Source organism: Diorhabda sublineata, chromosome 2 (assembly GCF_026230105.1).
Source record: "Diorhabda sublineata isolate icDioSubl1.1 chromosome 2, icDioSubl1.1, whole genome shotgun sequence".
NCBI classification, from domain to species: Eukaryota; Metazoa; Arthropoda; class Insecta; order Coleoptera; family Chrysomelidae; genus Diorhabda; species Diorhabda sublineata.
In genome coordinates, this window is record NC_079475.1 from 32505891 (window position 1) to 32519770 (window position 13880).

At 31.2% G+C, this 13880-nt stretch overlaps 1 protein-coding gene and 1 long non-coding RNA gene across 3 annotated transcripts in view; one reads left to right on the forward strand and one right to left on the reverse strand.

Annotated features, from left to right (window-relative positions):
- Positions 1-13880, forward strand: part of LOC130453450 (E3 ubiquitin-protein ligase TRIM9) — a 149874-nt gene that overhangs the window by 37307 nt on the left and 98687 nt on the right. The gene's annotated exons all lie outside the window — the stretch shown is intronic.
- Positions 2004-13880, reverse strand: part of LOC130453451 (uncharacterized) — a 34212-nt gene continuing 22335 nt past the window's right edge. Inside the window, exons 2-3 of the long non-coding RNA XR_008911050.1 lie at positions 3093-3306; positions 2004-2537 (exon numbers count right to left, since the gene is read on the reverse strand). This is a non-coding gene — a long non-coding RNA (uncharacterized LOC130453451). The remainder of the gene's footprint in view (positions 2538-3092; positions 3307-13880) is intronic.

Consider the following 13880-nt stretch of genomic DNA (forward strand, 5'->3'; position numbering starts at 1 on the left):
TGCCACGATACTGCATTGTCATTCTTCATAGCGCAAAATTGTTGCCGAAGAACGTCTGAAGCAGTGACCTGTATACAGATGTGTATTTAAAATAGCCATCTAAGTTTCCGTCGATTTTTGTTGATTCTCCATATAAATATATGTAGTGTGGGCAAAGTGCCGTGAGAAATAATATTTCTCACTGTATGAGCAATACGTGGTTTTGAAATTAAGTTAGCTATGAGAAATACGTCACTGTTCATAGCAGTTGTAGAAAAAGTACTTTTCCTGCCTAGGGAGGAAAAATATTCGTATGAAAGTAGACGGAAAAAATATTTTTCTTGTAAGAATGGCAACACTCTCATCTGGATTTCTTCCCCGAGAATTTGGGTGCTATGAGTGATGAACAAGGCAAAAGATTTCATCAGGAGATTTCCTTAAATCATAGCTAAGTACTTATTGTACATTAAGAAATATTTTTTCTAAGTGTCGGAGATTTTTGTATTTTTTCTAAAAATATTTGTCTTAATATCACAAAGAAACCTGATGTGTCAATTTTTTTCTATTGAAATATTTATTGTTCGGTGGGTATAGTACATTTAAAATTTGGTATAAATTTTCGTGTGTAATAAAAATTTGAATTTTGTTGACCAGTATTATCAATTCTTCTTACATATATGGTTAGTTATAAACATAGCGTAATTGATATGTTACTTAGACCCACGGTTTTTAAACTGTTTGGCATTTCAATATAAAAAGAAGGTTATTGGTATTATACTTGCAAAATCCGTGTGAGTGGGCAAAGTGCTAAATAACAATTATTAAATATGTAAAACTTATTATACTATTACATAAATATTGAAAAATTACTTCATGAAAAAAGTAATAAAAATGAAAGGTTTTGTAGATTAAGTTTTGAATTTTAAACTTCTATCGAAAACTGAACGTGACGGTTGTGATAAAAATCCCGTTCGAGGTGATAGGTGATCCAAAAGCTCTTTAGTGTATGTTTCACTGATATACTTACATGAATATTTCTACATTCCTAAATTGTGCTAAACGAAAGTCTTGATTTGATGTGATGTATGGACACAATTCGATCATAAACAGAAGAACAGAGAGGTCTAGTCGTTTACCAACTCAATCGTGACATCGTATGATAGGTTAAAACTTGGCGGACTTTCAAATTTTGTTGATTTATTTTATCGAAATAGTTATCAATCCTACTAGATGAAAACAAGAATGTTTGCTTCGTATTTTATTCCTCAAGTTCTATGCAATAAATACATAATTTGTAATTTCAGTTATTGCCATCATGCCAATTATATCTAATTTCTCTGGTTTGTGCTTGGCACTTCTTTGTTAACCTGTACGAATCAAATTATATTCTTATTATTAACAGACATTTTTGTGACTGCGAATTTTGTAATGGATAAATGGAATGAACATTGGGCGACAATCATTTGCAAATTAATCAGTTTTCAGGTAATGAAAATTTCAATTACAAATCAAAGTGATAGTATCATTTAATTCGATTCTAAGACCACTATGCATGGGTATTTATATCTTTAGAAATGCATTTGGAAGGAAAATTCTTATAGATTTATTTGATACACTGTTAAAAACGTAGAGCGTCGTCTACAAATTAAATGACGAGTCAATGAGGGAGGCACAGCAACATATACACGGAAAAAATATTGAATGGACCTTGATAGCATTGAAAAATAAATTATCATACGTTTTAATTTTATTTATAGAATGAGTTTCGTTTAATGCCAAACCAGTCACCAAGTTGCGAGGGGTGGATTAAACTAAATTAGATTGTTGTTCATGTGTTTGTATGTGCCTCTCCACACCCCGTTCTAACAGAGTGACTTCAATCTATCAAATATACCAAGATAATTTAATGTTACTGATAGAGCCTATTTTCTCGGCGACTGCTTCACTTACTTCTTGATGCGTTGGCTTCATCCCTCCGTATTCCCTATTATTAAATTGCAATTTTCATTATCTCCTTTGCCGATTTTATGAAAGTAGTATCTTACAGGGTCGTATCCAAGAGAAATCCAGTAACTAATATTAATTAATAGGATAAAAACTGTTCTTGAAGAAATTATATTAATTCCTACTTCATAATTTGCCCACTGATTGATATTGATCACCAATGTATTTTCCTTGTCCTTTACTTTTATAAATCTCACAGCTACAACAATTCGTCAAATAATTGGTAGAATACAACAATGAAAACGTTCATTTAATACTTAAAAACTGCGTAGTATCAACAATTTTTTTGTATTTTACCAAAGAAATCGAACAACTTTGTTCGCACAAAAGCTTAATTGTTAATTAAAAGTCACAAATTAAGAGTGGGTACACAACTACATTCGATTTGCACTATCATAGACGCAAATTATAAAACACTTAACGTTCGTATCAGTACTAATACTTAAAGAGGTTATTTTACAATGTAACAATGCACATGTCACTGTGGTCGGCTAAGAGACTTGTGTGTGATGGCGGGCCCTTCCTACAACATCGCGACGATTATATGTACCAACCTAGAAATAGAAATATATGTTTATGGACGAGGCGACGAAGGAGCCGAGTCAAGAATATCTAATCGAGTACCGTAATAATAACTTCACGGACGTATATCGTAATATGTTTTTTTTTTCATACCGTTTTCGGTTTTAAATAAAAAACAAAATTATATTAAAATATGAAATGTCATATTTGACAATTTTAATAAAAATAGCTAGTAAAATCACTAAGTTAACAATATAAACAAAGGCAGACATTGAATTTTGATTGGGAGATTTTAACAGTAATGTAAAGTACAAGTAAACTGTGAAGTGCTATTTTCCAGACTTAAATAAAGTATGAAAAAAATAAGTTTTAAAGTATGTATCAGTGTTATATGCTTCTAAAATTAATTACTAAATATACCAAAAACAAATATAGAAAATATAGAAATGCTCACGAATGTTCCATGGATTATTGCGAAGGAAAAATATCATTTCCCGATCTGGAAATATTATGTTTGCATACTTCTCTGTAAACCGAATATAAAAAATATGTTATTATAGCCTCTAAAGTAAAAAAGTACTACTCACACTGTCACTGAATACCTTAATACAATTTAAACACCAGCAACTGAAGGTTTTGTGCAGAAAAGTGTGAAAAATCATATAACATCTCCATGCACCAAGACAGGAGACATAATAACCTCCCTGAAGCCGTCTGAAATGATACCATTCATCAAATCAATGAATCATCGAAAACACCGAAACTGTACTTTGATCTGCAGCATACAGGTCCATCCTAGTTCTAACAAAGAGAGAACATATATAAAGAAACTTCTTTATCCCTCCAAATGTTCTTGTTTTTAGGTCTCTTTTGTTTTAAAATTAGTTTTTTTTAATAAACAAATTTTAAAACAAAAGACATTTTGAAGCATAAACATATCAAAAGGTCTAAGAAATAAGAAATTAAAGAAATTTAGGAAATTTTTTTCTGATCCAGACAAATTTAGAGCAGCGAATGATTATAATATCAACAGCAATGATTTATGGTAGCCTACCACTAAATAATTGTATATTGAGCTAGCCATGTGGTTCTTATAATTCAAAACTGTGTAGCTCCCATAATAATAGAAGAAAAACCGATTTGTCTTATCTAAATGAGGATCTTGTCTCCCAATTCGGGATATTTTATTCAACAGATTTAAAATTCCTAACATATATGGGATATGGTTAGACAGTCCATAACTCTTCACAGACTCTGGCGCTGCTAATTCAATGAAGTTAAAATCGCTTCAAAGTGCCACATGCAGACATCGATCTACTACTTTTGTTGATACTTAGACGTGTAGAGGAATAAATTCAGCTACGTGATAGCAACACATGATTAATTCAATTGATAATTGAATTTCTTTTCAATGGTATAATTTCATTCTTGGTGTAAGTTGTAAATTAAGGTTTATACATTAGCAGTTCTAGGTGTAACAATTTTGTCAATATAAGCTTAAAGAATATAAAGAATAAAGCAGTTTAAAGCCATTTTCTCATATTTTTTACTACCTCAAATGTGGTCGACGACGGCAGAAATTATACTTCAGTTCGTCAAAATTCGACCGAAGCAATGGACTATAATAGCGGAATTTTGATGTCTAAAATTGCGCTGTAAAATCAGATATTTCGGAATGAATAATATATTTCAGGAATTTCATCATCGCATTTCCTCAAGAGCGGGTCACATAATCAGGATTTGATATTTCAGTACCAAAACAAATGATAAATACCAACAAATTGATTTACTTAGAAAATACACCTAAAATGTGATATTTATGAAGAATAAAATTGAATTCAAACGAACAAATTTTTGAATTGTTTCTATTTTTAATTAATAATGTAATAATCAAGTAATTATGTACACTTTACGTAACAATAAACTCGTTTGTGCAAGTCACTAGTATTTTAAGATTTATAAACATTATTAAAGATACAGTTATTTAAAGTAAGTCCATTTTCAGGGTGAATATTCTCTTGAACTTCTTGTCTAATGTTAATTTCATTGGAAGCTCTGATATCTACATATATGCCAGGAGCTTGGCGCAGAATCTTTTCTGAACCACTCTCTTATTCTCTAATGAATTCTCAACATAGCCTTCGGCTACACTATTGGATTTCTATTCTCCGTGTTGCTTTATTTTCAGAATGTCCGCTTCTGAGTCTACCAGGAGAGATACTAACGAGCGTCTCCTTCTCGTAGGAACATCAGTCCAGCCTTCCTACAAGCTCCCGCAATCCCTATTATCATTATGACCTAAGATGTTTTTAATAATAAATTATAAACACATCGTAATTTAAGTCGTACTTTTGCAAATAGAAATATTTCGTCTTCATCCCTGTTTTATGAATTTTTTGTATGGTATCCTGCTGACTGTCTCTTCAGCCAAGCCAAAAGCATAGTGTACTTTTTGATATCGGCTTTTTTGCGCACGGTGAGTTCAGTTCTCAACATTGAATGTATAGTCCACAAAGTCGACACCTTTAATGTTATTAAATTTTCAAATTAAGAAAGTAGTATCTTTTTGCTAATGTTCTCTATATTTTTCAAATTTTTGGTAGGCCCACTTCAGCAATTGCAAACTCTTACTTCAAATGGAATGTCTGATTCGCTATTTAACATTTCAAGTGGTTACTTTTGACTTGTTTTGACTTATTTTGAAAGATCCTTGTTTGCTTCCCTAGTAACAATTCTTCAAGACCTGCTTTCATAGTAACATTAATATTTTCATTGTAATTGAATTAGATAGAACGTTGTTTATAAACACGTTATTACGTTACGTAAATATCTAAACCTACTAATAAAAAACAACTGGTTTTTGAGTAGATGGCATTTTGGACATCAACCAAATTTTCAATCACGAAATTTTCCACCAAGAAAAAGTAGCGATCCAAATAAGAGGAAATCCCACGGTGGTTGTGACGGTACTTTCCACCCCTTTGAATAAAGTTTGTCTTCAGCAGTGCATTCTAATATTGTAATATTGTAGAAAGCCTTGACTCATTTGACCCAATAAAAAGCTGCATTAACGGTTCGTCAATCTTTCAGATCTTCAAAATGAACAATTCCGCGTATACTCCACCAAATGCACAAGAGCGCATTTTTGGAATATAAATCTGGTTTCGCATTGCTATGGGGTGATTCATTTGGAAAAAGCTTTAGTTATTTTTATACTTCACTTAGCTGGTATTTCCTCAATTTTAGGAGCAATTAATTTAATTACCAGTGTCATTAATATACGACCAAACGGTATATCAATAAATCGAGTACATGGATTTGTTTGAGCAGAAGTAATTACAGTTTTTCTTTTTTAATTAACATTGCCTGTTCTGCAGGTGTAATTACAATACTATTAACAAATCTTACTTTATATACCACTTCTTTAAATCCGGCTAGAGAAGGAAACCCAATTTTTTGGAGCACCAAGAATAATTTATTCAATTTATGCAAAGGCAATTGATCTTTTAGGATTCAGGTTTGAGTAAACCATATATTTAAAGCTGGAATGGATGTTAATATCCTAGTTCACTTTACAACAGCTACAATTAATATTTCAGTTCAAATTGAAATTATAGTTTTTAGATGATTAGAAACATTCCAAAGGTTAAAAATGAATTATGGCCTTTTGGATTGACTTTGTTTTCTTCGAACAGATTCTAGAGGGACCTAAACACCAGCTCTGCTAATTTTGCTGCAAATATTATTTGATGGTCGACAAAGGGTAGTTAAGAATTCCACGAATATTTTCTGAAAAAGTTTCAAAAAAACATCTGTCCTTGTGCCATCTGGAGGTCTCATCAGAGTTATGCATAAATCCATATTTACCTCGTTAAACCTTGAAAAGGCAAAAGGCACTCCCATATTTATTTAACGAGATGTTATTCTTTCGCATTTTACGAGAATAAATTACGAGCATGTTCTAATGAAGTAACAAAAAGGAATCTTTAATATCATAAGTATATATATTGCATTTCTTCCTTAAATAATATCAGTAATTATTAATGTTTGGATTTTTGTTGCGCTCTGAAGGAATTAGTTTACAGGAACAAGATTATTCTAATAAGGCAGTTCATCCAGTATTTAAAACGTATCGTCGAAATAGATATTTCGGTATTTGATATAATCCTCTTTTTGCTGAAAACAGAAATGCTATGAGTTTAGAAGAATGTTTTATGGTTTATTGAAAAAGATTGATTAAGTCATTTAAGTTGAATAAAGAATACTTTTACTACTACTACTATTACCAAACACAACACAACATTTATTAAATTAAAGTCACTAACACAGATTTAAGTAAGATTTTTTTTCTTTGTTAACCTACTTTCATGTACCATCGGAGTCCTATATCCTTTGTATTAACTGTCTTACTTTCAACTTTAGCCTTGTCACGTCCCACGCTTTATGCAAATCATTTTACTGATTATCCACCTAGATAATCTTAGCCGTTTTTAACAGTATTTAATTGTATTAAAAATTTATTTATTGTTCTATTAAATATTTGAACCCATAATTATTGGTTGCTCAACATCTCCATTCCTTTTATTACTTTTTAATCTCATAAAGTCATTATAAACCACAACATCAATTTTCAACTAGGAAAACCCAGTATTTATACAGTACAATTTATAGGAGTATTGTAATAAATCTGTCTGATTTACATGAAATTTTGACATTAGAAATATTGCGGAGACTAACTATACTTCTAAACATAACAGAGTTATGATAAAGAATTGATAAAACGTACAACGTTTATTTTGAAAAAAATGCCATAAGACAAAACTGAGAGAATGACTAAAAATCAAAATAATCTTAAATCTACGAAAAGTACATAATTATAAGAATTTTGAAGGACCTCCAATAGCTAGGACCACAGTAAGTTGAATTGTTGCAAAATTTAATGAAACAAAAGCGTGAGGGATGCTCCATAATTTGAAAAATCATTGAAAAACCAGGAATAAGCGACGATGCAACGTTAGATTTTTTGCTTTCACTAGAAGACAACCTCACGTAACTACAATAAAACTTGCCTCACAACAAAATATTAGTAGTAATGTCTTTAATAAAAGGAAAAGTGCACACATACAAAGTTCACGAACTCTCAGGAGATGATTTGGACAAAGTTTTGGAATTTTGTGAAATCTTCATGAAGCATTTTGATGATAATCCAGCGATAAATTAGATTCTTAAGACGATGCAACATTTTGTTTAAATGATACAGTAAATCGAAACAATTGTCGCTACTGGGCTTGGCAATATCTTAAGCACGACTAGCGCCCCCAAAAAATAAATGTTCCGCTATCTTCATATGGTGCTTTCAGATCTTATTACGGTACATCCGGAACCAAATAGTAGAGAAAACTTGGTTTCCGGTATTTGATCTAACAAGTTAGTGCACCACCACAATATGGTCTTAATTTTTGGAGATTTTTGGTAAACCAGTTTGAAGGAAGGTGTATTGAAACAAATTGATCACAGAAGCGACTACGTAGTTCACCTTGATTTTTTTGTCAGGATATTCAACAAGTTACGTTAACGTTACGTTAAGTGACCAGAAAACTTAGAAGAGGAAATGCCTTGAATTATATAACCGCAGATTATCGAAAACTTTATAAATCAGTAAGAAATAGTTTGGGTTAAATAGTTAATTTAAAAGTAAGTTAATAATAAAATTAAGTTTACTCCAATTTGAAGAATTTAACATAACCTATTTAAAAAAATATTTGAAATTTTATTTTTCCGATTTGTCAGAAGACGAGAAATAAAGTGATGTGTTTTTAAATTTTTATCAAAAATGAACATCGTACGTTTTATGAATTTGGGCCAATACTTTAGCATAATCCTATATAATCACCTTACCATTGTCAACCTCTGTAACGTCACTTTATATTTAAACCATCCTCGTATGCAATTAATGTTTTACCCTTCTTGAATTTCACTTGTATCGTTTACTGTAGGAAACGTAAGTAGATACCTAGAATTACAGAAATTTCTGCTACAACTTATTCCAGCTTAAAGGAAACCTTTAAAATTTTGTGCACTGGCTCGTAAACTTATCATCATAAGAATGATACAAAAATGGGAAAATAATATCTGAAGTTTAGCCACGTTTTGGGATTTCATTTCGGCATACAAAAGATTTTATCAGAGAATATTTTCCTTTGCGCCTCCATAATAACATAACATTAGAATTCTTCGAGTCCCTCCCCATGTCTCCCTTATCCGTTTGAAGCTTTTCAAAGCATATTATTTTAATCTTCTCTCTTGTAAAATTTCCTTTGATATTCGAGTGAATGTCTTAAGGGTATAACTTAGTTTCTTGCTTCGTTCAGTTTATTAGTAATAAAAAGCTCCTGTATCAACTTCCGATTTATGAGATATTGCATTTGCCATTACAAATGCAAAGAGATAGATTGATTTATCATAGTAGAATACAGAATAAAAAACTATATATTCTAATTTGAACATTATATTTAGTTTTCTTAATAATTCCCATTTAAACCCTACATGTTCAATATTTAAATAACTTTACTTGGTTGAAAAATATATTCTTCGGGAACGTCTCCTCGGCTTAGAGAATTATATAAATCCGCGTTATATTAAAACTTCCAAAAATAATTAGGTTATGGTAAAAACTACCCTTTCCTTAATACCACACTCCGTTTCCAAAATTTTTCATTAATAATACCTATCCATCGAGTATTTGGAACAAATTTCCAAAATCACTTTGAGTTGATGATGACTTTAACCACTTTCAAAGCTAACCGCTTTCTTTTTATGTCAAAGATGGTTATACTTCGAAGTGTTATCCTTCTATGTTGGTAATTTGGTTTATTATAGACGTATTCTAAATCATCTCAATATAGTAATATTTCTTCTATTTCATGAACTAGTCCACAAGTTGATTACAAATACTAAGAATGAAGAAATCCCATTTGAAATCTTAATTTGTCAGCATTTTTGGAAATTAGACTACTTCAGGGGAACTCTCGCCAGTTTCCCGTTTTTTTTGTTTGAAAATTTGGCAATTTTTTGAACGCATTTTTTGTCAGTCCATCTGTCTGTAGCAGCGATATCTCCTACAGGAAGTATGTATCTAGTGAGCTCGGATTTTTTGCCCTAGATGTGCCGAAACGGAAAAAATTTTGCTTGTTTATATCCTGCAAGTTAATGGCTTCACAAAATGTTCCACTGAATGTAAACTATCCATAAATATGTCTATCAGTTCCAAAGTATTGTTTCTCCACTACGAACGGTAACCGTTTTCTGTCTATTTTTTTGGAATTACAGTTTACAGGAAGGGGACTTATTAAACACTCAATTCCACATCAATAGTCATCGTTTAGAAATGTAAATAAAGTAAATTCAATTTTGCTGCTTTTTATATATGTAGTCCTCCCAACTGTCGCTTAAACTTGATGAAATGGAACAATGGAGTCTTCTTTTTATCTCATTTATATTAAAAATGTTATGCACATAACTATTTTGAAGATAATTTATTGCGTATTAATTCTATCTGGCTTATAAAGCAAGAAAGCATCGGTTAAGATATTAAATATACAAAGCGACTTAAGCTAAAGCAGGTTTTTGTAATGAAAGAAACATGGGTCCGATATTTTCACAGCACTATCTGCAGTGAACCGTTTGCTGAATAACTACTCCATGATTCTCGGATATAGAAAATACTCACTGGATATCAAATCTGGATCATATCAGTGTGACTCTTGCACAACTGACACTCTTATTAAACAAAGATATCAGTTAATGATATGGTCTGAATACCAGAATATGGTTGCCATACTGGAAACTTAACTTTCTTTATCGTTGGTGATCACTTCCGCGTGATACAATTTTTTTAGCGTTATTTGTCTCCACTTGGAAAAAAATTTTTAACACTACGCAGATTTCAAATTATGCGGTTTATACCCTTTTTGTAACCATATCCTCTTTATTTAAAGATATGTCATTCTCTGTAACTAATTTCACCTTTACTTACTTAAGTAACATGCGAATCAAAGATACGAAGCAACTCTTCTACTTGTAATGCTTAGGTAGTGTTTTTGATATTCACAACAAGATTGGTCAGTAGATGTTTCGCTGGAAATTAACGTAGTTTGTAATATTGTGAGTTAAAAAAGGTGTGCCTTTATTGATTTTAAAAAAGACCTTAAAAGAGAAAAATGCCACCAATCTTCGGTGAAATGTTGCACCTACTATTTCCCTTCTCAAGTTCCTTTTAAGGGAGAACTACAAAATTAGAAGACGTATCCCGGTCTATCTTCCTACTAAGGCTAACTTAGAAAACAATGAAGTTGTGAAAAAAACTGGTGGTTAAGATCATTTAATGTAATCAAGAGATGTCAATGATACACAAAAAGGAGATAGAATGGATTCGCTCACAATTGTAATAGGAAAATTTGATTATGTAGCAAACATCGTTATGGGTAACAAGTCTTGATGTATGACTAAAAACAATAAAAGGTTTGGTTCTGCCTCTTGCAAAAATTTGACGTTCATTAAGCTCTGAACAAAATAATGTTTTCTATTAAATTGGAAAACGGCGACGAAAAACAGATTTGCGTGTGATTGACCCGCATCATGAAAATGCTCCTACTAAGACTGTTGCGTCGTAAAAACTATCGATTTTTTCGTTCAATAAGAATAGCTAACGTGGTCTACGATTCAACCACGAAGAATAGAGACAAGGAACTCGAACGTGATGTTGAGAGAACAGCATCAATTTATGGGACATATATTTCGCTGTTAGTGCACGCTACTTTTCAAGAACTACTAAATTAAATACTTACTCGTGATGTCTTGTTACTATTGACACAGCATTAATACTTATACAGAAAAGAAGCAGATAAGTTTTTTCACAAACCGAAAATATATGCATGTATTTCCCGAATAATATTATCGATACCTACTGAACACTTGCGCAGCCAGTAGCAAAAAAGAGAACTATGAACTGGATGTGTTATTGTGTACTTCGTGAATTTAACGTCGAAGTATGATTTCATTGAATATAAAATTTAAGAAAATATTGTTTATTTAAATATTTTCAACATGACGCTGAGTTGCAGTTAATAATGCAGTTTGAAATCATACATAAAACGATTGTGTCGTATAAGTATGTAAATCTGAGGAGTCACTCCTACAAGTTAAATATATTCAGCTCAAGTGATACTGCAAAGTCACGAATTTCGAGGAGATTTAATAATAATTTTAAACTGTTTAGTTATTTCTATTAATTTAGGGATATTTATTGCTTGTAGGATTATTATTTCGAAATTATCTGATTTAAACACGTTATATACTAATAACTATTCTTATATTTAAAATAAAAATTACTCAATATTTTCGAACACAATAAGCTATAAACTGAATGTTTATAGACACGATAGCTAACTTAGCTCACTGTACTTTAGCTTTTAAACGTAATTAACGGAAAAATAATCCAGAATGTTTTGATTGTTGTTACAAAATAAAAAATAAGGAACAAAGCAGTTTTAAGCAAGTGTATTACGTTTGAAAAGGATTTAGTGTTTAAGGAAGAAAGAATGTAATAAGATCTTTACATTTATCTTCGACACACCTTAAAAAGTTATTTTGATTATGGTTTTTATCAATGGAAATCGTTTTTATAAATGCAACAAAATATATATTCATGTTCACTATACAAATGAACATGAACAAAATAATTGAACAAATAAAACAATAAATATATTTAACATAAATGTCTTTGTCTTATCGAAGGAAACTACTAATATTATGAAGTAACCGCTAACTTTGTGTTATCTAACTAAGTGTTGCAGTTTCTAGGATTGTAAATTTTCTACGCGATAAAAAGACGAATTCATGAAAAATTCACTTACATAATCGAATTATGTACAAAACTCCCCTATAAAAAATCTTCCGTCACTACTCTACACCTAACACGTTCCCTAAAAACTCACCCTTCCTAAATGTGTAAATGAAGCAATTTCTGTTTTAAATTATGTTTTTCCATCATCCAATTGACTCTTTTTCCAATCCCAATGGATTGTTTAGTTGCAGATGGTTCATTACTGAATAGAATGGTATATTACATAACGAAAGGAAAAAGTTTAAGTTTACAAGTGTGTAAATTTTGTGATATGGGGCTCTAGCGTAGTGAAAAGATAATTACTTTGTATTGTTAAGGCTATAATAGCTTAGTTCACGTATCAAATTCCGAATTCGACAATTTTGAAAGTACATATGCGATCGGTCCCTAAACTGATTCGGGATTTGATCCGCGAAAAAAGCTATTTCTTATGAACTGATCTTTAACTTGAAACATAAGTTTGAAGGAAGTTAACGTCATCTGTACATATCAAAATCAACACCCACCGTCTTGAAATGGATATTTACAGGTGAATTTTATTTTATTTATTCTGTTATTATTTTTTTAAATTTTTGATTTCAACATATTTTCCAAATGCTATGTTTTCCTCTAAATTGGTCTTGATGAGGCTGACGGTGTTTGGGTCACTTTTAATTTATATGGAGTTTTTTTGAAAATTTGTAAAACGAGGTGTTGAACTGAAATTTTTCATTTTACCCAGAATTCAATGAATACCGCATCCTACTCCTTACTGAGATCTCATTTTTGTAACGTACGTTTTTTGTTGCTGGGCGCACTACGCAATGACGTTATTTAGAATGGGTTGGCTTTTATGCACATCGATTATTTAAAGGGCCTTCCGACGGATACAAATGAGGTTATGTTTAATATTTTTTGTGATTTTTTCGTTGATTTTCTTCGTACACAATTATGTGGGGAAGGAGAGTTCCGCAAATATGCGGAAATATTTTTTGCACACGGGTGAATTTTACTATTTTTTAACGACTAAAACTGTGTGAAAAAGCTCGTATTTCATTTATTATTGAGATATAAACTATTTTCCTGGCTTTCCGTAATAAAAAACTAAGTTTATTAATTTGCACTTCTTCCATCTTTGCACATTCTTCACTTTGCTACATTGTTTGTTTTTCTCTGAATCCTCAAACTTCACAAATCATAGTAATTTTAATTTTCAAAACTTCAAACACTTAATAAAATAGAAATTTGTGGCTTAATATTTAAGCCGTTCACATTTGACACTAAATATATATCATATGCTTAGAATTAATCGTAGCTCTCCCATGTCTGACTGTCAACAATTATGATTGAATTTTTAGTGTCTAGTGAACAAGAATCGAAGCATTTTTGTATGGAGTGCTTATACAACTAAGATTGAACATAATGGTCCATTCGATGTACTTTGACTAGACTGGTAGTATAATTTTACATTATACGGAGGTTGCTAGTCTTG